Source organism: Canis lupus, chromosome 1 (genome assembly GCF_048164855.1).
Source record: "Canis lupus baileyi chromosome 1, mCanLup2.hap1, whole genome shotgun sequence".
Lineage (NCBI taxonomy): Eukaryota > Metazoa > Chordata > Mammalia > Carnivora > Canidae > Canis > Canis lupus.
In genome coordinates this window covers 62,239,161-62,263,824 of record NC_132838.1, presented here as the reverse complement: position 1 = coordinate 62,263,824, position 24,664 = coordinate 62,239,161, and the positions used below count along the sequence as shown (strand labels likewise).

Genomic DNA, 24,664 nt, shown 5'->3' with positions numbered 1-24,664 from the left:
TGAACAGTTTATGGCAGTTCCAGAGAACTTGCAGTACCACAAACAGACACCAGAGGGAAAAAGAGATAATGAACTCCTGAAGAAAAAAGCTACAAAACTTCTCTAATTGGAAATTTACCACTATAAGCCTCCCTCTTAGTTTCACTGTTACTACATCTCATAAGTGATGACAACTATGTCCAAGGAAGGTGTATTCACAGAAGAGGTTGAGAGGCCCTCAGAATCCCTAGGAAGATAATTGGTGAAGGTTTCTCCTGTACAAAGCCAATCCATAAAAACTAGGAGAAGTGGCTGTTATTTTGAGTGTGCAGAGCACAATACAAAGTAACAAGCCACACAGAAAAACAGGGAAACATGGCCCAACCAAAGGAACAAAATAAATTTCCAGGAACTGACCTAAAGAAATAAAGATATGTGAATTACCTGACAATGAATTCAAAATAATCCTAATAAAGATGACAAACTCAAGATATGATGCGTGCACACAATAGTAATAACTATAAAGAAATGGAAAAATAGACTTAAGTCAAAAACTGCCACAAGAAATGAAGTAGGATGTTATATAATAATAAAAGAATCAATTTACCAGGAAGATGTAGCATTATGATTATATATATATATGTATATATATAAGTATATATATACATATATATATATATATATATATACCCAACATCAGAGCACCCTAATATAAGAAGCAAACAATAAGAAAGCTATAGGGAGAAATAGATAGCAACATAATAATAATAGATGTTTTCAATATTCCACTTTCAATAAAGGATAGAACAACCAGGCAGAGATTAATATGGAATCATAAGACTTGAATAACAATACAGACCAAGTAGACCTAACAGAAATATAGAAAGCATTTCACCCAACAGCAACAGAAAATTCATTCTTCCCCATGAACATTATTCGTGTTCACATATTAGGTCACAAAACAAGTTTTAATAAATTTAAGAAGGTTGAAATTATACTAAGTATTTTTTTCAACTGCAAATGAATAAAACTAGAAATCAATAGCAGAAGGGAAACTGAAAAATCCACAAATATATGGGAATTAAACAACATGTTACTGACAACCAAAGAGTTAGGAAAGAAATCAAATGGAAATTAGAAAATGTCTGGAGACAAACCCAACAAAGAATAAAAAAGTAAAAAATAGCAAAGCAGAACTAATAAGATGCTGCAAATGCAATACTAAGAGGGAAGTTCATAGTGATAAACATCTGTATTAAAAAAGAAAAAAACTTAAACAACTTCACTTTACAACTTAAGAAACTAGAAAAAGAAGACCAAAGAAAGTCCAAAGTTAGAAGAAAGAAGAAAATAAAAAAGATTAGAGAATAAGTAAATGAAATAGAAGATAGAAAAAAATCAACCAAACTAACAATTGGTTTTTCTAAAAATCAATAAAATTGACAAAACTTTAGTTAGAGTTAAAAGACATGAATAAAATCAGAAATGAAAGAGGTGATATAATTGAGGCAATAGAAATAAAAAATACTATATAAAACTGTGAAGAATTATACACCAACAGACTGGACAACATAGAAGAAATGTATAAATTCCTCAAAGCATATAATCTGCCAAGACTGAATCATGAAGAAATAGAAAATCTAAACAGACCTATAACTAGTAAAGAGCTTGAAACAGTAATTTTTTAAAAATCTACCAGCAGAGAAAAGCCCAGAACCAGATGGCTTTACCAAAGAATTATACCAAACAATTTGAGAAGAATTAATATCAGTCTTCCTCAAACTTTTCCAAATAACTCATTTTTATAAGGCCAGCATTACTCTGATAACCAAACTAGAAAAAGACACTACAAGAAAACTGTAGACAATATCCCTGATGAATATAGATGCAAAATCTTCAACAAACAGGCACCTGAGTGGCTCAGTCAGTAAAAAGTCTGACTCTTGGTTTTGGCTAAGGTCATGGTCTCGTGGGCCATAAGAGTCAGGCTCTGCATTAAGTCAGGAGTCTTCTTGAAGATTTTCTCCCTCTGCTCCTCCCTCTACTCACAAGCTCTCTCTCTATCTCTCAAATAAGTAAATAAACTCTAAAAAAATATCCTCAACCAAATCTCAACAAATCAAATTCAATAGTGTATTAAAAGGATTATACATTAAAAATAAATAAATAAGTAAAAAAATTTAAAAATAATAATTGTGACCAAGTAAGATTTTTCCCTGGGATGATGGGATTGTTCAACATGGAAAAGTCAATCAAGGGCAGCCCTGGTAGCCCAGCGGTTTAGCGCTGCCTTCAGTCTGGGGTGTGATCCTGGAGACTTGGGATCGAATCCTGCATCAGGCTCCCTGCATGGAGCTTGCTTCTCTCTCTGCCTCTGTCTCTGCCTCTCTCTCTCTCTCTGTGTCTGTCATGAATAAATAAATAAAATCTTAAAAGAAAAGCCAATCAATGTAATATACCATATTACCATACTAATACCATATTAGTATGTGACACAAAAGATCATCAAGGCTCCATTTACATTTTACCTTTGCCACGAAAGCTCATCATCATAACGAAAGGAAAAGAATTCAGAACCACAGCATAAAATTTCCAAATTTATGTAAATTTCTGGGGAAGCTTCCTCTTGAACACAGTGATAATACAGGTAAAAACTGTCTTCTAGAAGCCACAGTTTTGGGCAGCTCAGGTGGCTCAGCAAATGAAGGATAAAAATCACATGATCTTCCCAATAAATACAGAAAAAGTGTTTGACAAAATTCAACATGCATTCATGATAAAAACATTCAGTAAACTAGGAGTAGAAGAAAATTATCTCAACATAATATAGATGGTATATGGAAACACTACAGGAAATATCATAGTCAACATGAAAAATGGAGAACTTTTCTACTAAAATTAAGGAAACAGCAACTATAAAACTCCTACCATAATGTGTATTTCTATCTCAAAATTTTGAGATCAGAATATATTTATATACAGTCAATATCCACTGGTTTTATTTTACTTTGATCAAAAGTCATACCTATAGTTAAGGACATAGTAAACAGAGATAACTAAAAATTTTAGATATTTTTAGATTCAGGAATAGTTCAGAGGAATAATTTTTGGAAAGTCATGAAATAATAATAATGACCATATTCCAGACACTTAGCATACAATACATCTATTCTTGCAACAGTCATATAAGGAAGTTAATTTTTTCCAACTTTAGAAATGAGATTGAAACTTAAGGAGGTTAAGTTATATGTCCAAAGCCAACTGTCTAGTAAATTGCAGGGCTGGAATCCAAAGCTACTTCTGAAAATAGGAAGATTATCAGCTCAGACCTCTACAAAACTCAAGAAGATAATGTAAATTTACGAATAATGTAGTAGATGTAATGTAATAGGAAGTAGCAGGGTCTGTGGACTGATGTCTCCTGCATGATCATTCCCATGTATCCTGGTTTAGACTTTTTAAATGAATCCTGGTTTAGACTTTTTAAATGAATAAAGGAAAGAATGACTCTCTCTCTCTCAAATTAAACAAACAAACAAACAAACAAACATTAGAAAGGGGAAGTGCATGGGTGGCTCAGTCAGTGGAGTGTTAGACTCTTGACTTCATCTCGGGTGATGAGATCATCTCAGGGTGGTGAGATCCAGCCCCCTGTTGAGCTCTAGTACTCAGGCAGCAGTCTACTTCAGATCCTCTGCCCCTACCCCCACTTACTTTTTCTCTCTCCCTCTCAAAAAAAAAAAAAAAAGGTAACCAAGGTGATTTCAATTAAAGATGACATATAAACATAAATTTTCATTCACTCATCTAAAAACTCACTAAAATAACAAAATCGAACTTAATAAATGAAATCAACAAGGCCAAGGAGAAATGAAAGTGATGTGTAAGTAAGAAAATGTAGAAAGCTCAAAAGCAAAATATGTAACAACTGACATTGAAAATCGAGAAAACATTCTTAAGACAATAGTTGGGAAAACAAGAATTAACCCAGTTTATACCATAATGCCTCAAATGACCCAGTAAAGTGGTATGGGGTACCTGCTTTGAAGTTGGGGCTGAAAAGAGTATTATTTAAAGGTTTAAGAAACTGCTAGACCCCCTAGATCCTCTCTCTCATCCTCTTCTCCCACCCCAGGTGAATTTAAGATTTTTTCCCTGGATAAGATTAAGAAGGTATGCTTTGGGAGATTTCAAGAAGAGCTGAGATTTAGGGATCATTATGGAGAACAAGAGAATTCAATGAAGGTTTTTTTTCTTCAAAGATTTATTTATTCATTTTAGAGAGACAGCACAGAGGGGAGGGGCAGATGAAGAGAAAGAGTCTTAAGCAGACTCCTCAGAGCCCGATGGAAGGCTCAATCTCCTGACCCTGAGACCACCATCTGAACTGAAGCCCAACTAGAGGCTTAACTGATGTGCCACCCAAGGATGCCCATCTAAGATTTTTTATCAAATGTTGAGGCACTAGTTTTCTTCTGCTGCATGGCTTCCAGAATACTAACCTTTCAAGCAGAAGACTGTAGAATTATTCTCTAAGAAATTTGACCTGTGCAAAAGAAAAGCCCCAGTAATGGTATCCAGGCTTCCCCAATGAAATGGCCCAGTCAGATCACACAAAGAGTAAAGTATACAGGGAGAACTAAGTTTGCAATTAGCTTATTTGTGTCACAATCTTAACTACTTAAGAGTAGGTTTTCAATGATGTTAACTTTTTTTAAATTCAAATATTTTCCTTATTTATTCATGAGAGACATAGAGAGAGAGAGAGAGAAGCAGAGACATAGGCAGAGGGAGAAACAGGCTCTGTGCAGGGAGCCCGATGTGGGACTTGACCCTGGGACCCTGGGATCACGCTCTGAGCTGAAGGCAGATGCTCAACCACTGAGCAACCCAGGCATCCCAATGATGTAACTTTTGAAGAGATCTGCTAGCATAAAAGGCATAAATATTTTTGCTTTTGTTTCCCTTGCCTTCATAGATGTGCCTTGCAAGAAGTTGCTATGGAAACCCCAATGTTGATAGCAGAAATGTCCACAATAGCCAGACTGTGAAAGGAGCCATGATGCCCTTTGAGAGACGAATGCATAAAGAAGATATATATATATATATATATATATATATATATATATACACACACACACATATATATATATATATATATATATATATATATATATATATACAATGGAATATTACTTAACTGTCAAAAAGAATGAATGCCCACCATTTACTTCAACATGGATGGAACTGGAGGGTATTATGCTGAGTGAAATAAGTCAATTGGAGAAAGACAATTATCATATGGTTTCACTCATATATGGGAATATAAGAAATAGTGAAAGGGACCATAAAGGAAAGGAGGGAAATTGAGTTGGGAAAAATTAGAGAGGAAGACAAACCATGAGAAACTCCTAACTCTGGGAAACAAACAAAGGGTTACAAAGGGGAGGTGTGGGAGTTTGTAAATGAGTCATGGGCATTAAGAAGGGCACATGATGAGATGAGTACTGGGTATTATACTATATGTCAGCAAACTGAATATAAATAAAATATTTTTTAAAGGCATAAATATTCCAAAAGAAGCAGAAAGCAACTTGGATATTCAGAGTCTATACAAGGAGAAGGAAGTTTAAAAGAAAACACACACACACACACACACACACAAAGAATCATTACTGTCATCAAAGCTATGAGAATATGCAGCATGTATGAAGTAAGAATAGGGTACTATCAAATAGAAAATGAATTAGTAGACATTTTATACCCTAAAATAATCCAGAAAATGAAAGAAAAATAAAAAACAACTTCCTAAAACTAAAAGATATAATTATAGAAATTTAAAATTTAATGGAATGAAATAAGGAGGAAAGGGAGGAAAAACAAGATATAGAAAGGTAAAAGAAGGGATCCCTGGGTGGCGCAGGGGTTTGGCGCCTGCCTTTGGCCCAGGGCGCGATCCTGGAGACCCGGGATCGAATCCCACGTCGGGCTCCCGGTGCATGGAGCCTGCTTCTCCCTCTGCCTGAGTCTCTGCCTCTCTCTCTTTCTCTCTCTGTCACTATCATAAATAAATAAACATTAAAAAAAAAAAAAGAAAGGTAAAAGAAATAGAATAAAGAAAAAGAGAAAAGATAATTATAACATTGATCCAGAAGATTCAATATTTCACAAACAACATTTAAGGGGAAAAAAAGAACAGAGAAAATAAAGTGGAGGAAATCATAAAGTAAATAATTCAACATAGTTTTACAAAATTGAAAGGCACCAATAGGTAGTACCCAGCACAGTGCTGACAATGGATTCTACTAAGGCACACTATTGTGAAATTCAGAACAGTGAGGGAAAAAAAAAGAAGATCCTGGAAGCATCCAGAATAAAAAAAAGAAAAGAAAAGAAAAGAAAAGAAAAGAAAAGAAAAGAAAAGAAAAAGAAAAGAAAAGAAAAGAGAAAGCCTACACATAAGAAGGATCCAGAATCAGAATGGCTTTAGACTTTCTAACTGCAACACTAGAAACTAGATGTCAATGGAGCAAAACATTTGAAAGTTTAGGAACAATGTTAATTAACCTAGAACTCTACACCCAAATGACCAATTTATTAGATTTGAGAGTATGAAGATGTTTTCAAACTTATAAGATCTCAAAAACGCTACATATGTATACCTACTCAGAAACTTATTGAGAAGTTATCTCCACCAAAATCAGGGGGAAAAACATCTATAAAGAGGAAGAAGTAGAATCCAGGAAACAGTAGAACTCAAGAGGGAAACAAATGGAATGCCCAGGGATGTTGGTGAAGGGAGAAGACATAATCACAGCTGTGGCCCAGGAAATCAATTCATATTATAGCAGATCAAAAGCTATAGGAAAAAACAACAACAACAAACCCCTCAAAACACCAAACAAAAAAACCAAAAAGCTGTAGGAGAAATGTATTCACAAAAATAAATCAAGAGAAGAGTTACCTACTATTCATAATAATGTGAATAGTTAATTTTTATTTAGCCACAATTATAATCTAACTACATTGAGAATCTGGGGAACAAAATGAATGAGGGAGATGTTGAGTGACACAAGCCAAACTTTGATTTTCCAGAGTAGAAAGTCAATATATAATGCCTATAAATGAAAAACCAAAACTAACCCTAAATATGTTATTTAAAAAAACAAAGGAAATAGCCAAAACGATACAAAGAAGTTGCTTCTGGGAAAGGAAAATGGCTTAGGGTGAGGTAGACAGTGTGCCGCCATTCAATAAAATTAATATAGAACTGTTGAGCTATGTGCCTATGTTATCTTGATTTAGAAAAAAAAGTAAATTGTAGTAAAAATAATAGGCACTCATAATATTGAAAGATAAATTGGATTACGGATTAATAATTTTTTGATTTTAAGATAATAAAACATTTGTGTAAGCAGTGTCAAGCTTTGGCCCAGTTGAAAGGAAATAAACACGAACTTCCTGAAAAAGTAAATAAAGAGAAATGTTTCTTAATCTTCTACTAGAGTAGTGATGTTCATTTGTTTGCATTTTTTTTTTTTTTTTTAATAACAGCCCAGCCTTACTGGCTGAGTACTGCCTTTTCTGCGGAAGGAAAAGTTATTCCAAACTGAGAGCTAAAGTCAAAGAGCTGCAGCCCCAAGCCTGCTGTTTTCAATTAGCATGCCAGTCCCAATGGCATGTCCGGCAGACGGTGTTTTATTAGGGGTTGGTCATCTCCTCCTCTGAGCCACGTGAACAGCCTGCGGTTCTACATGCTTCCCTTGACCTTCCGGTCCCTCTGGAGTAGTGTGACCGCTGGAAGCTGAAACCACAGCTGTCTGTCACTTGACTCCCAAAGCTCAATCTTCTCTGCTCTTTCCCCTGGGGACAGAGGGAAGGCAAGTTGATGGAAAGAAAGTCTCTTCCTTGAAATGAAATAGTGCCTCTTGCTTGAGCTGTTTGAGAACTGGAATGAATGAGTGGTTCCTGGCACAGGTGTAGAAGGTGGTCCCTGTGCATGTTCAGCAGAGGTCAAGTGGGAGACTTTGCTCCTCTCAGCCAGGAATCCCCTTCGGCTGGAAGAGAGAGGTTCTTTATGGTTTCAGAGGAGGGCAAGGATATGTAAAGCCTTGGGCACATAAAACCCTGAGGAAGAGTGAGTGGACCTGGAATTTAACCTAAAGAAGAGAGGGTTGAGGGTGATTTAAAAGGATCTCTGGAGCAGGAAATGTCATTATATTAGGAATGAGGGCCAGATGTTCTCAATCTCATCAGAGCACAGAGCAGGGAGAAAGAATGAGCTTACAGAATAAGGCATAACTTCATGACAGTTGTTAAACACTGGAATGGAGTGTCCATCGAGTTTGTGGAATTCTCCATAAAAATAAGATGTTGATCTAACATGAGCATTTATGTGTAGTTTTGCCTAAAGCAGAAGGTATTAAGGAAATGGTACCTTGGGAGACTGTCCTGAGCATTCTTTGTATCAGAGCCTTTCAGATAAATAAAGTACCCCCATTCTTAGCCACCCCAGGACCTCATGGCTGTAAGGACCTGATTGAATAATACAGTTAAGTTTTCTTCTTTTCTCTCCTCTGTTCTCTTTACATTTCTCCACATGTTTGTAAACATATTAATTACAGTGATAACAGAACAGTTCTGCAAGTATACTTTTTCATTAGTGGATTTATTCTATTTTGGTGTTAGAGAAAAAAAATTATCAACTAACGTAAATGTATCTTCATACCTTAGTTCGTGAGATGGGCTGAAATTCTGTTTTATTGGCACTTAGAAGATACTCAACCAGTCGAGAGCTGATAGGGAGTATTTTATAAGCTTGAGTGAAAATTTTTATTTTATTTTTTTTCCAGCTTGATTGAGATGTGATGGATAAACAAAATAGAAGATATATAAAGTGTAACATCATGGTGATTAAAAGAGTATGTGTTGATAATACATCCATTACCTCATATTTTTATCTATCGTCTATCTATCTATCTATCTATCTATCTATCTATCATCTATCTATCATCTAATGTGTGAACACTGAAGCTCTACTCTTTTAGCAAATTTTAATTAGGTAATATATATATATTTACAAAATATATTTAATTATATATTTAATTATGTTACGAACTGTAGTCACCATGTTTTATACTGGATTCTCAGACCTCATCTAATAGCTGAACTTTTATCAACTTTTGTTATCTCTTGTATCTTTGATGAAAGCTTTCTAACAAGTAAGAGCTGATATCTCACTGTAGTTTTGATTTACATTTCCCTGATGATTAGTGATGTTGAACACTTTTTCATGTACCTATTAGCCATCTGTATGCCTTCTTAGGAAAAATGTCTATACAATTCCTCTGTCCATTTTTTAATCAGATGTTTTTTTTCTTTTTGTGGTTGAGTTATAGGAGTTCTTTACATATTTTGGGTATCAACCCCTTATTGGCTAAATTATTCGCAAATATTTTCTCTCATTCCGTAGGTTGCCTTTCCCTTTTTGTTGATAGTTTCCTTTGTTATTCAGAAGCTTTTCCTTTTATTTTTAAAAATAAGTTAACAGTAAGATCTAAATGCATTTGTTAATTCTTCCATTTGCTCTAATACCTCTCGGATAAGTAATTTTACATGCAGGTCCCATAAAATGGAAATACCCACAGGACCTATGTGTCATCTCATAGAAATTTTAACAAGCAGCCAGTAATGGATTGGTCACTATAAGCTGTAGTTAAAATAAATAGTTTTCAATTTATATTTCCTATGCTCCAAACTAAACTAACATTTTAATTAGTAAAATGACCATGAAAAGGAGGCTGATGGCTAATTACTACTGATTACTCCACTGTTAGCTGATTAATGAGTTCAGTTAGTAAGATAGCCATGCATTTTGATCAGTTTAAACTCATCTGAGTATCTCTTAATCAACTAAATTGTACAGGTGTGTCTAATAATCTGGCATAATTTTCATGAAGTTTTAAAATTACTTGACAAAAAAATGTTATTCAAAGGAAAGCAAAGTCTACAGATATGTGTAAGTTGTATATAACCAACGGTCTTTTCCTCATGGCTAAAGCTTCTTATCAGCATCCTATTTTTCTTGGTGCTCATCCTTTACATGGTTGCACCAACACGGATTTACTCACCAAATAATTTTTAAAAATAAATAGGCAAGCAAAATTACTGTAAATAGAAGTGTCTTGAAATCTATTTTATCTTTCCTTCTGCTTATGACAAGATTGAATTTAAAGCTATCTCATAAAATGACTGGCTCTCCTGTTGGCTAGCAGGCAGTAAAAGGGATAAAGAGATGGGTTTAGAGGAAAGACTGTGAAAAGCTAATATCACAGTATTTGTGTCATAGGACCCCTAACATTAATGAATCATGGATGCTGATAACTTGTTACTCACAGTATCAGAAACTGTACTGCACCCAAATACATGACAGTCTGAGAAGCCAGGACAAAAAAATATGGCACCTTGAGAACTCCTTTAAAGCATTACCAAAGTACTGCTTTTGGTGCTTTTGGTGCTATAAAATGGATTCAAATACTTTGTGTGCTTTAATTGATAATTGTATTCCCATAAATTTAATATATATTAATTATATATGTAAATTACATATATTAATATATAATTTAAGTTTAAGATATAATTTTAAATATATATAATTCAAATATAAATATATATAATATAAATTATATATATGTATATATATAATATAAATTATATATATGTATATATATAATATAAATTATATATATGTATATATATAATTCTCTTTTTAGCAGGCTGCTAATAATCCAAAACAAGAATGATCATTATTGGGGATCCCTGGGTGGCGCAGCGGTTTGGCGCCTGCCTTTGGCCCAGGGCGCGATCCTGGAGACCCAGGATCGAATCCCACATCAGGCTCCCGGTGCATGGAGCCTGCTTCTCCCTCTGCCTGTGTCTCTGCCTCTCTCTCTCTCTCTCTGTGACTATCATAAATAAATAAAAAATTAAAAAAAAAAAAAAAAAAAAAAAAAGAATGATCATTATTTTGGCACCAGTGGATATATCTGCCTTTATACTTGTCAAGGTAAAGAGTAACAAGACCAAACTTGAAGTAACTGTTTCTATTCAGAGTGACAATAATTCCACTATATTAGTGCAATTAATATTTGTATTCTAAAATAACTGTCTTTTTATGGATCCTACTATAGAAGATGTAGTGTATCAGAGAACTATGTCAAAGGAAAAAAAATTGGTTATTTGATGGTAGTGAAGATAGTTGCAGTAGATCTAAGGGAGGACAGATAAAGGAAAGAAGATGACTCCAAAGTTCCTGGCTTGAGAGACTGGGATAGACAGTGTCCCTGAATGCAGCCCAAATCTGGACTGGAAAGTCAGTGTGAGGGAAAAGCAATGAGTTTTAACTATTGAGTTGTAGATAATAACATAGCTACCTCCCCCCCCCCCAAAAAAAATCCCTTGAGAAGTACAAATTTAAGATTGGTGCTAAGAAGAGAACATTCAGGTTAGAAATTTAGGGATCACCAGAGAAATACAGGGTGTGAAAGCATGAGATTGGAGAAGCTTTCTGAGCTTCTGAACACATGCATTGGGAAGTTGGGAAAATATAAGTAGATTGTTAGGAAAACAAGAGGCAGAGGTGAGAGAAACAGAAAAGAAAGTGTAGGAATGTGGAAGCTTTATTTCGGCAATATTTTACATATTTTTATGCCTATGTTACTCTCTACTAAAACTTTTCCTTAAAATTATCATGTAAAGAAGATTGGACAAAAATACATGCTATATAATAATACAAATTGATAAAGACATATAAAGTTTTATAGAAATTATTATATTCCTTCCCTGAAAACATTATGGAAAAAATGCAAGGTTAAAGAGGTCTAAACTACCTGAAATATCTGTGATTGACCCATATGAAATCAGAACTCATAGTAGTTGGGCTCTTAGCAATTGGACTCTGAAGGAGCCTAAATTAGTTTTTGTGTTTTTTTCATGAGAAATATAGCTAAAAATAGAAACAGAATTACTCGTGAATTTTTATCAAATCTGTGATTTTTATCAGAAGTTTCCACTGACTTAGCTTCAATTCAAGAGGAAAATAATTCTTTGACAAACTTAATTCTCTCAGACAATATTTTAGCCTAACACTTTTCTCTTTCTCTTTAAACCATTAACTATTTACTCCCTAAGTTTTTCAGGTAGGTATACCTTTGTGACTTTTCATTTTACTTAAAAAACTGCACTTGACAATGTTCAATCATTGGTCACTATTTGAAATAAGTTGGAGCTGTTTTTAGACAAATAGAACCAGGAAAAATTCCATTATAAAAAGTGAAAGAGGATGAAATTTTTCCTTGAGTATAATTTAGCAATTTATACTAGTTGGCTTTTAAACCATTTGACAATTCAGAGGTGAATTTTTGGCTGACCAGACTCAGTTATGTTCTGATGGGAACCATGTGCTTCTCAGTAGTTTCTAAGACTTTTGACCCTAAAATCAGTTAAGTTTTGATTTTTGTGAGGTTCTGTTTTTCTTGGAATTGAAATATGAATCCATATTTGCCTGTTTTCAAGATTTTTCTGGATGTATTTTATGGTATTAAAATAAAAGACTTTTATATATAGAATTAACCACATACTTTTCTATAACCTAATATGTTTCACTAATCCCCAGATAGCTTCAAAATATTTTAAGTCAGCATTTGGATTTTTCCCATGATTCATGCATAATCCTATGAATGGCCTCATTTAGTGACACCTCCATTGAGGGACAATGATGTGCTCAGAATTTCAGGGCATTTTGGGGAATTAGATTCAACTCTTGATTATTTGGGAATTGATTAATGCTCACTTGTGGAGTAAACACTGAGATGGCTCATTTATGAACTATAATTTCTATAAATTACAAAAAAAGTTTACATTTTGGAGGGCATTTTCTTTCTGAAAGTAAAAGTAACCAATAGAAGATTCAATGGATGAATCTAGAAGAAACTAGATGTATATAAAATAGCCGCTTTTCTCTTTCCACTCTCTTTTCAGGAAAAGGTGTCTTGTGGTCCAGGACTGCTTGCACCTGTGTATATAAGTTTATCTAATTCTGAGGAGAACTGTTAGGAAGCCCACTTACCCACACATTTAAGCCATATACTACTTCATCAGCTTTATCATGAATTATTTTGTTCTCCCTCTGTCTTGCTCTTTTGTCCTACTTTGCAGTTGGTTTATGAACCAAGCAGAGTAAAGTGCTGTTCTTCATTGAGCCCCTCAAATCCTCGCACTTCACTCCTGGCCAATAGCCTATCATTCATGCTTTTTTTATACAACAAATATTTATGAAACCTTAGCTACATGCTGGGCACTATACTAGATGCTGGTGACGGTGAAAGGGTAGGCTCAGTTCCTGCTCTCATGGACTTGCATCAAACTTGTGAATGAATTACAGGATCAGCACCAAAACCAGGCAAGGGCTACCTTACTGTGAAGCTGGAGAAATTAGGTAAGAAAGGGAAGAGACCGCAAACTCTGATTCTGCTAAACTCAGCTTCTATTCCGATAATCAGCAAAGGATAGAATCTGTTAAAATGTAAACAGTTCAGTAAAAGCTTTTAGACATTTTTTATGAAAGAATTTGAACTATAGTATCTTTGAACTAAATTTGTACCATTTATAGTATCTTTGAACTAAATTTGTACCATTTTTTCACTTTTAAATGATGTATGCAGAATAGAATATTTGCTCCCAAATGTTGAATATGCCCTAAATAATGTTTGAATTAAATCCATTTGGCTACTTTTGCTTTAATTGTAATTTGGTTTTGCACATTCTTCTTCCCTCTTGTTTCCATTATTCCAGTGATAAGGAGTTGACAGTTCTCTGCTTATTTCTTAGTCTTTTCAGTATGTACTTAATAACTGACCACATTGTGAATCTATACCTCATTTACAAGTCAATCTCCAAAGTGGTTTTCCCCTTCTTGAACAATCTTACAAAACTCAGGAAAAAAAGTTAAAGGAGAATGGATGAATCCTAAAACTTTCCTGATAGTAGGCATAGAATTGCACAAAAAGTATCTTTGGAGAATATACTATTAACTCAGCCTGGGAAAATGTGTGTAGACATTTCCAAAAACTAGCCAGTGTTTCTTCCACCTGGAACCCACATCATCATTTTGCCTGAGACCCAGCCTATTCCAAATTCCTCTTTCACTCTCAATCTACTTCCAGGCCAAGGTCTACCCAGGCTAAGTCTGTCACCCCTATAACAAGCTGGATAACATCAATGTAGTAGGATGGATTTTTGCTTTCTCAAAAATACTCTGTTCCAAGAAATATAATGCCGTTTTATTAATTTTGAACAGTAAATGTATGCACTGTTCATAGAATATGCCAAAATAGTTTAAAAATGACACTATGGAAAATCATTAGCCAAACTCTTTGCAACTTTTAAAGATAGAATTTACATACAGTCTCAGACACTCTCCTAAAAACAATCTTTATCTGTTTCTGACTGTGACTGATTTTGACTCTGCTAGGAAAATCTCAGGGTGGAAATTTCCTGAGCCGATAGTAGGTCATGCTAATTTGAGCCACCACTCTTGGGAGGTGGCAGGAGTTAAAGAATGTAACTGGATTTATTTCTCATTAGTTATATACCCATTAAAGTATTGAAGAGTCACTTTCTAATTTCCCAGTTTTAGAAATATTGGATCATTTTTTCCATTCAGTTTCTCATAGGATGGGAGCAAAAGATACCTAAAACAAAGCTTCAACTCATTTGCAGCATGTTTAAAAAAAGATTTCCCCCAAGAGAAGAAAGTTGTCTTTTTCTTTTAGTTTTTCCAATTATCTTTTCCATGGCACATGACTGGGATATCAAAAGCAGATATGTTGTACTCCATAAATGGATCTCTAACATTTAAGCCTAATTGAGATGCACACATAATTTCATGGAAAGGGTGATTCATGTAGACCAAACCACAGACCATCTGTGCCTACCTTCCACCCCCCAATTTATCCTTTCTTAAGTAAAACTATTTCTTTGCTATTTATATTTTATTCACTACTCACATTAATAGACATCCTAAAACTTCAAACTTTGCTATGCAAGATGACAGCTTAACCTAGTCTTTGAGAGGAAGCCAGGAATTGAAGGCAAAGGGGACTTTGGCTCTTTTTAATAACTTCCATTCTTTTCTCAACTTTTAAAAAAGGAAGTTCTCTCTCGTGCTCCTTGCCTAGCATCACTTTCAGCTACTTTTTAAAATTTTATCTCTTGATATCAATTTTTCCCCCAAATCCAAAGTGACTTTATAAATCCGGGATAGCTACTATAATGCTATATAACAAACCACTCAAAGGTTCAGCACATTGTGACCCCACTAGTTTATTTTCCCTCTCATTGGTCTGTGGTTTGTCTGGAGGTGACTCTGCTAAGGGTGTAAGTTGACTGGGCTTGGTCCCAGGCTTCAGATTGGCTGCAAGTGAACTCCATATGTCACCATATATTACTAGGACTAGGAGTTATCTGAGCCATAGTCTCCTTACAGTGGTTTACAGGAGGCCAAGAAAGCAAGTGGAAGAGTGTGATGCTTATGAAGATTTTGGCTCAGAGTTCTGTACCCACCGGCCAAAAATTCACATGTCCAACTTCAACATCAGTGGAGTGGGAAAATATACTCCACCCATTCACATGCACTGCCAAGCTCATGGCAGGTGGGGGAATTGAGAAAACTGATCAGCACTTTTGAAATGACCGATAGGAAGGAACATAGTTCTCGTTGTTTCTTGACTCCACCTCCGGCCTGCTGTAACTTGCCTTTTATATCATATTTCACAAAAGAGCATCATTATGGGAAAAAAAAATGTTTTATTTACCTTAAGAAAATTGTTTGTATACATTTTATCAATCCCCTGTAATAATACCAATCAGAGATAAACACAGATTTCACAGCCAGATATACAAACATTTACTCAGACATTTGTCGTTTTCCCACATTCATTCAAACATAATTATGCTTCTCAAATCCCAGTATATCCTTAGATCTTATAATGACTTCCCTTTAGTCCATATACCCCACTATGTTTTAGGTAGAGTGAGGAATTAGACAAGTTGTGCAAACAAAACAAAACAACAACAACAAAACAGCTAAAAATTAGGAAATGAGAAAAAGAAAAACCTATAGAAATATGATGATGCTAAGAACATAGAGTGGATCAGCTCTGGTGAAACCCTCTGTGCACCTGTGCGGACTGAATAGACTGGAATCTGAAGTCAGCATCCAGTGAGCCCTAAGGAACATCACAATGAAATGGATTCCCACCTTCATCCTAAACATGGAATGTTAAATGTGTAAGCAAAGCTGGTAATTATAGAGTCCCACTAACTAATCAGGACCCAGTGCTAGTAAAAAAAGCAATTATTTGACCCAACATGTATCCTGTGCCTGGAACATAAATAAGTGCTTATAAGTATTCACCATTACTGTATTGTTGGTGATGTTGTATACCCGGTGCTGTGCCAAGTGTTGCAGATAGACTGTCAACAAAACAGATATAGTTGCACTTATGCAATTGTCCAGTAAACTCAAAATTGATTTTTATAATGTCAACTTGACCTCTACACAATGAATTTGATTTAAGAACTATTTTTGTGTAAACTGCTCAATGGTTTTAGTTTCCTGTGTGTTCAGTTTGAATCAAGGACTGGAAAATCATTTTTACTTATAGGTTAATTAGTAGAGATGCATTTCCCCCAACAAAAGAGGAAGTTACCCTACTTTGCTTTTGATCAGTCAGTCAACATATGGAATACTATGTGAATACTGTATGGTTTATATCATCGAGTTCTAACATTTTAAGAAAACTACTGAAAAATTAGACCATGCACAGAAGAGGGCATCCAGGAGGATAAAATATCTAGAAATTAGTTTATATAAAGAAAAGCTGAAAGAACAAGCAGCTTTATCTTACATGAGAGAGGCACTAATTATGTTTTTAGTAAGTATTTCAAAGATTGCTGTGGTCAAGATATTATCTTTGTTATTACAGAGGTTAAAATTTGGGATAAAAACAGAACTAATTGCCTTTAGTATAGATATAACTATACTTATTGATGTATTTAAACAAGGGAATAGTGGAATAGCTACCTATTCAGTATGAGATCTCTTTCCTGGAGATATTCAGGAAAGGTTGGATGGTATTCAGGATTATTTGCAAATTTAATATTGCAGGATACAATTCTATGTTACCAGTCTCCCAAAGAACTATGCTCATATACTGGCCCACTATTTTATTAATTTATTTACTTTTTCATTCAACCAATATTCTTTGAGAATCTAACACATATTGTATACAGACCTTGGTACCAGGGATAGAGCACAAACAAACTCCTTGCTCATATGAACCTTACTTTCTAATAAGTGAGACAGTTGACAGACTTGTAAGGAAGTAATTTCACATTGTGATAAGTTCTCTTAAGAAGGTAAATGTCTTTAAAATTACTTGTTTCAAGAATGTCAAAATGCATGTTCTGTTTGTGCCCTTCCTCCTATTCTAACTCCATTACTTTCAATCACCTTTCATTTCCATAATCATATCTAAATGTTTAAGTCATTATATGGATAGAGAGGGAGGAATATAAATATGCCCTAGACAGACCTGCGTTCATCCGAGGCTTGAGTATTTCCTGGTTATGTGATATTAAGCAATTTACTTGGCCACTTTGACCCTCACTTTCCTATTTATAAAATGTGGGAAAGCAGAAGTATTACGGAAAGGATGAAATGAGATGCCACGTGGGATAGTTATTTTTGCTGCTTGTTCTTCATTTGCATCTCCCCTCCATGGCACCCCCCTGTGGTCTTTCATAGTTCCATTTCTCCCTTCCCCTGCCTAACTCTGTTGGGGATTGGGGCGATTCTCCAAGAACTGCAACCTGATTTCCCTTGTTGATTGGCCTCCACCAAAGTTCAACCAGTGGAAGCACTGACAGGAGGTTACAAGGTGCAGGGAGAGAGAAACCAAAGTTATTTTTTCCCTTATGGTTCCAATTGGATCAGGTATATTCAGCACTAGCTACATTCTACCAAGTCCAAAGCTTCCACCAAATGGTCCCTTTTTTTTTTTTTTTTTTTTTTTTTATAATAAGAGCTCTCTCTGGGCTCAAGGAACTTTTTGTCCTCCTTGAACTTTTGATCCTAGAAATGTATACTTTCCTGCTGATGTTAGTGCATGGGTGCTTCACTGTCCTTTCACCCTACATATACATCCATAGGTAACCCTTTGTTGAAATGTCTCCACTTAACCATCTGGGGACAATTTTGTTTTCTGTAGGGATTCTGATTGAACAGTACTGGACATCAGACATAGCTTCACAAGGTAAGTCCTTAATATGGTATTCTGAAATTGGTTTGTTAACATATTTAATGAAAACAGTCTTCCTGGAGGAAAATGGCATACTGGTAATGGCATGTCATGAAATCATAATTACTCAGTGATGATGTGGGATGAAGAACCAGATATAAAATGCCTGTTGATTTTGTTTTCTGTGACAGTAATGATAATTACAAAGAATATGGGGTATACCAGCTGTTTCTGACCATCCTGGGAGCTTAGAAAAACAAAAGATAAGTACAGGACTTAAATTTCAAACCCAAAACACTAGTGGAGAGCTCAAAAGCTTCTGTGGTGACCTTAAAAAAAATCCCTTCTCTTTAGTAACTATAGGGCAGCCATGCCTGAGGATTGGGCCCAAAATATAATAGTCTAGTTTTGTATGAACTTTGATTCCCCAAATCATTTCAAGATTTTTTTTTCAATAAGTAGCCTCTCTTCCCCCTGTATGAGAAAAATAATCTGTGTATAAGACCTTTCAATGACCTCCTCTGAGTTTTTGCCTCACAAAGAGATGTCAGTTACTAACACCTAACCCTACCACCTCTCTTCACCTCTATATCCATAACTGAAGCTAGATCTCAGAATGCCTCAGGTGCAAAATTGATAAGTCTCTTTTCATAAGAGATAGAGTATGCATTATTATAAGGCCTAAAAGATCTTTTAAAATTTATCAGTAGGAACCTAATGAGCTGGGTGGGGATGGTTTCTAAAAGTACTATGCTGAAGGAGACATAATATAAGGATGAATTGGCCCAATTTACTTATAATGCTTTAATTGCCTGGCATTTTGAATTTAGTGTGCCAGCCAAAGCAGGTTTAAGTACATTTAGTAGTTTCCTTGTTGACTACAGAATCCTGGATTTAATGAAAACCATTTCATGATGTCAAAATGGCAGAACTTCCTTGCTCTAATGGAGGAAGGAATTGAGAGTTTTGAGGTAGATTTATTGTATACGACCTACACACCTTATTTCTATGTCCATTAGGAGATTCCAGAGAATTCTCTTTCCATTAAGGCAATAAAAAATTAAGAGAGTTCATAAAGAGGAGAGTGGCATCCTTGAGAAGTTCTAAGGTGTCTGTGTTTGAAAAACTGAAAATAAAGGTGAAGGGTGTGCCATTGTGTAGGATCTCTTGTTTCTTGGGATCTCTCCTTTCAGTGGGAATAACAGAATCCAGGAATGGGAAAGACCATGTGGTAATGCTTAACCCTCAGAGAAAAGGTGGTTGCAATTACCATAATCAGCCACAGAGACTGAGTGGCAACCAGTGTTTTGACCTCCAGAAATCTGTGGTTGTGGCTAATTGATGACAATGTCCCCTGGTATAAAGTGGATGGGCAGCCAACAAGGTATTACTTGATCTGTCTAATTGGAAAAAGTGTATGTCTGGTAAACAAAAATCCAACTTGAGTTGCCAAAGGGGGAATTCATTGCTTCTTACAGTCCCACTCAATTTCCAGACCAAGGATGTTCTTAAAGAAAGGCCCAGGAAATCCACCCCTTGAAGAATGACTGGATTATCAAAAACTGAATCTGATTTGTAGCTGTTATTCAGGAGTTGATATCTTTACTCAAGAAAATTGACTCAGTCCCAGATTCCTAGGATAGTAACTACTCACTTGGCAAACTTTTTTTTCTCAGTCCCTACAGGTGTTATATGAAGCTTCTGACACAGGACAGACACACAGAATATGGGGGCAAAGCAGCTATTTGTTCATTTGAGAAACAGCTCTCAGGAAAGTAGTAAAAATCTGTTATTTTCATTTTGGACTCGTAGATGTCAAGCTGGAGACCATATATCTCAGCTTCCTCTGTGGCTACATACAGCAAGTTGACTACATTCTAGACATTGGAGTGTGAGAATATAGGGTGCATGCAATGTCCATCATATTTACATAAAAGAAGTTGCTTGCCCCAGAATTTCTCTCTATCCCCTTTCCACAAGTTGAAATATAGATATTCACGACTCAGCTTTCACCATGCAGACACAGATAATTTACTAGGTGTATGAAATGCTGTGAACCTGAGTCCCTGGATGATCGCAAGGAGGAGAGCTGCCCCTCCAGCCCAGACTAGCAGAAAGTTTTATGATCAAGAAAGAGACATACGAAACAAAACAACAAACTCACATAGTATTCTGTACTGTTCTTTGGAGTCTCTCTATATCACCAGCTTAGCCTGAACTTTAATACATTTTGAAGACTGAATGTTGTGTTATCCCCATTTCCCACTTTCCCCCCCTAGTAACAGGATGAATTCTTTAGTATCTCTTCAACTTAACTAATAATCAAATAATTATAACTTTAAAGAACATGAGATGCCATTTTTCAACCTATTTGTTTGGAAAAGGATAATTATTGTAATAATATTCACCATGAGAAAAGATGTGCAGAACAACTTTCACAAATTTTGGTGGAAGGATAAATTGGTTCTAGCTCTTTAGAGGACAAATGGGCATGATCCATCAAAAATTTTAAAGTGCGCAATCTGATCAAGCAATGCTGCCTCTAGGAAGCCATCCTATATGTGAACAAAGTTGTGTTTATAAGAGCACTCACTGCAGCATTGTTAGTAGTGGCAGAAATCTGATAAAAAGGTATCAATGGGAAAGTCTTAAATTACCGTATGTCTGTATTTTGAAATTTGATAGCACTATTTAAATGAATGAGGTAGGTCTATATATCATGATGTAGAATAAATAAAAATTTCTACAATATTACATGAAAGATGTAAGATACAAATTAATATATGTAGTTTGTGTTCCAACTTTTATTTTAAAAAATCATCTGTATATTTAAACAGATAAATATGCAGACAATACATACAATACAACACACACTCAGGAATATAAATTGATTGATAGATAACACACACATTTTATAAGGAAAAATAGTAACCCTCCTAATTTTTAATTATATATCAGAATCTCTTAAATTTTATATCATTATATAGTATCTTAATAGTTAAAAATAATAAACATAAACTATCAAACTGAAAGAACTTTAAAGGGCTTTTCAGGGTCCTAGAGTCTGCTTTGGGAAGTTATTCTAAGTCCAGTAATATATTTTCCTTTTAATTTTTTATTTATTTATTTTTAAGGATTTTATTTATTTATTTATGAGAGATACAGAGAGAGAGAGGCAGAAACATAGAGGGAGAAGGGGGCTCCCTGTGGGGAGCCTAATGTGGTACTCCATTCCGGGACCCTGGGATCACGCCCTGAGCCAAAGGCAGACACTCAACCACTGAGCTCCCCAAGTGCTCCATTTTCCCTTTTAAAGAGCAAATTTAAAATACATTCCTTCATATCTGTTAGACATTTTAGGACATTATTGTTATTATTATTATTATTGATTAACTTGACTGCAAATTTTCAAATGTAAATGGTATTTTTTCAGGATTAATTCATATTTAAAAAACCTGAGGTTTTCAAATCTAATAGAAAATCTTATAAACAGATAATGTCTAATTGATGTGATAAATCATTCTGGATAATGCCTGGGTTTTTTAAAATTCAGTTAACATTAAGAATAGAAAGAATTCAAATTGTCCAGAAGCTTATTGATGCTCACATTCAGTATTTTAAAAATCACATTAGCAACAGTTGCAACTTAACACTCATTGATACTCCAAATCCCCTCCTGGATAAACTTTGCCAGGAAAATTTAACTTTTTTCCCAAAGGCATTATTTCAGTCTAAAGAATCACATGCACAGACTCCGGCCAAAGGAATCATTACTACTAATGGTAAGTCAATCTGAGAAAGACAATTATCATATAATTTCACTCATATATGGAATATAAGAAATAGGAAAAGGACGATAAGAAACGAAGGAAACTGGGGAAAAATCAGAGAGGAAGACAAACCATGAGAGACTCCTAACTCTGGGGAAACAAACCAAGGGTTGCAGAAGGGGAGGTGGGTGGGGATATAGGATAACTGGGTGACAGGCACATGATGAGATGAGCACTGGGTGTTATACCATATGGTGGTAAATTGAATTTAAATTTAAAAAACTGAAAATGAAACAGTTGCAATAATATTGAAAAAAAAAATTTTTAAATTCTGTTTGCTTCTCCCTGCTTTTCTCTGTGGCACTTAATACTCTTGATGCTTGAGGACGGTAAATAGCCACAGGTTTTATTTTCTCTTCTTGTATCATGTAAAGAGTTATGCTTAAACCTGGAGTCCTTAATCTCAAAAGTCTTATCAAGGGAATAGTTATAACATAGTTTAATATGGATGCAATACATATTTTCCCTCTTTTTATAATTCACAAGAGGGGATCCCTGGGTGGCTCAGCGGTTTAGTGCCTGCCTTTGGCCCAGGGCCTGATCCTGGGGACCCGGCATCAAGTCCCACATCTGGCTCCCTGTATGGAGCCTGCTTCTCCCTCTGCCTGTGTCTCTGCCTCTCTCTCTGTGTGTCTCTCATGAATAAATTAAATCTTTAAAAAAAAAAAAAAATATATATATATATATATATATAATTCACAAGATTGGTCCTTATCAAATGTCACTATTAATAGCAATGTTTACTCATCTTACAGATCAATGTTTCTTTTTCTCTCTTTTTAAAATCTGAGTATAGTTGGCACAATGTTACCTTAGTTTCAGGTGGTCAGCATAGTGATTCAACTTCTCTATACCTTATGCTGTGCTCGCCACAAGGGTAGCTACCATCTGCCACCATACAACACTATTACAGTATCATTGCCTATATTCTCAATGCTGTGCCTTTTATTCCCATGACATTTCATAACTCAAAGCCTGTATCTCCAACTCCCCTTCATCCATTGTACCCATTCCCTCACCCCCCTCCCTTCTGGCAACAATCAGTTTGTTTTTTCTCTGTATTTATAGGTCTGATTCTGCTTTTTGTTGCTTATTCATTTGTTTTGTTATTGTTTTGTTTTGAGTTGGGTTTTTTTTTTTTTTTAGATTCCACATATGAGTATCATCATATGGTATTTGTCTTTCTCAAACTTATTTCACTTAGCATAATACCCTTCAGGTCCATCCATGTTGTCACAAATGACACAATCTCATTTTTTTTATGGGTGTGTAATATTACATACACACACACACACACACACACACACATTCAGAGCACATCTTTCTTATCCATTCTTCTATCAATGGACTTTTAGGTTGCTACCATATCTTGGCTATTAAAAGTAATGCTGCAACAAACATAAGGGTGTATACATCTTTTTGAATTAGTGTGTTTATTTTCTTTGAGTAAATATTCAGTACTGGAATTATTAGATCATATGGTATTTCTGTTTTTGATTTTTTTTTAGGAATCTTTATGCCGTTTTCCATAGTGGCTGTATCAATTTACATTCCCACCAGTGGTGCACAAGGGTTCCTTTTTCTCCATATCCTCACCAACACTTATTATTTGTCTTTTTTATTTTAACCATTCTGACAGTGTAAGGTGATATCTCATGGTTTTGATTTGCATTTCCCTGATGATTAGTGATCTTGAGCATCTTTTCATGTGTCTGTTGACCATCTGTATATCTTCTTTGGAAAATGTCCATTTAGGTCCTCTGCACATGTTTTTAAATTAGATTGTTTTCTTGGGGTTGAGTTTCATAAGTTCTTTATGTATTTTGGATATGAATCCCTTATCAGATATGTTATTTGCAATCTTCTCCCATTCAGTAGGTTGCCTTTTTGTTTTGTTGGTGGTTTCTTTCACTTTGCAAATGCTTTTTATTTTGATGTAGTCCCAAATTTCTTAGATATGTTGCCTAAAGCAAAGGAAACAAAAGCAAAAATAAACTATTGTTAATAAAACAACTTCATTTACAACTGTATCAATAGAATAAAATAGCTGGGAATAAATTTAATAATTTTAATAAAAAAGGTAAAAGACCTGTCATCTGAAAACTATAAAACATTGATGAAAGAAGTTGAAGGTAACACAAACACGTGGAAAGATATTCCACATTCAGGTATTGGAAGAACTATTATTGTTAAATTGTCCATACTATCCAAAGCAATCTATAGTTTCAATCTAATCCCTATCAAAATACCAACATCATTTCTCACAGAATTAGAACAAATAATTTGTATGGAACCACAAATGACACCAAATAGCTGAAGCAATCTTGAGAAAAAAGAAAAAAGCTGGAGGAATTACAATTCCAGATTTCCAGGTATACAACAAAGCTGTAGTAATCAAAACAGTATGCTACTAGCACAAAAATAGACACATAGATCAATAGAACTGAATAGAGAGCTCAGAAATGAACCAAAGTTTCTATGGTCAACCAATCTACA

At 35.0% G+C, this 24,664-nt stretch overlaps 1 long non-coding RNA gene across 4 annotated transcripts in view; it reads left to right on the top strand.

The window, feature by feature from the left end:
- The window catches only part of LOC140636825 (uncharacterized), a 492,878-nt gene that overhangs the window by 399,208 nt on the left and 69,006 nt on the right, over window positions 1-24,664 (top strand). For 3 of the 4 annotated variants that reach the window (XR_012034060.1, XR_012034058.1, XR_012034057.1), the window contains exon 10: window positions 18,309-18,353. This is a non-coding gene — a long non-coding RNA (uncharacterized lncRNA). Of the gene's footprint in view, window positions 1-4,957; window positions 5,075-18,308; window positions 18,354-24,664 lie in introns of those variants that run through there. The other variant, XR_012034062.1, reaches the window with a different exon arrangement.